Source organism: Arachis ipaensis, chromosome B05 (assembly GCF_000816755.2).
Source record: "Arachis ipaensis cultivar K30076 chromosome B05, Araip1.1, whole genome shotgun sequence".
NCBI classification, from domain to species: domain Eukaryota; kingdom Viridiplantae; phylum Streptophyta; class Magnoliopsida; order Fabales; family Fabaceae; genus Arachis; species Arachis ipaensis.
Window position 1 is genome coordinate 106,688,315 of NC_029789.2, and position 560 is coordinate 106,688,874.

The following is a 560-nucleotide window of genomic DNA, read 5'->3' on the forward strand; positions in this document are numbered from 1 at the left end:
ATGATGGATATGGATCATAGGGTGGTGCTTGGTGATGAAAGGCTTGTGAGAATGGTTGAGGTTCATGTTGAGGATGAGATTCATAGGCATATGATGGTGGTTGTTGAGTGTCACAAAAAGAATCATCATAGCCGCTAAGTTGGCATGCATTAGGATGGAAATTATACCTATAAGTATCCAGAGGTTGTTGCCAATAGGAGTGATCAATTCCTTGAGGCTCTTCCCATCTTTGTTGGTTCCATCCATGGTACATGTTGCCATTAAAGTCCACATTTCCTACAACACACTTAGAACCAAACTCAAAGCCAAAGTGGTGAGAATTCATGATGAGAGAACAAAATAAAACTAACAAAAATTAAGAAACAACAAAAGATAAACCTATTCACAATATTCACATATGTACAATAACCAATAACGCAACACCATTGCAAATCCCCGGCAACGGCGCCATTTTGACGAATTGGATTTTTGACGGTTTAGAATTTCACAAATGAATTCTCGTTGCAAGTATAGTTTCTAAACCAATCACTAATCCTTTCATACAAAAAGTTGTTTGTCAC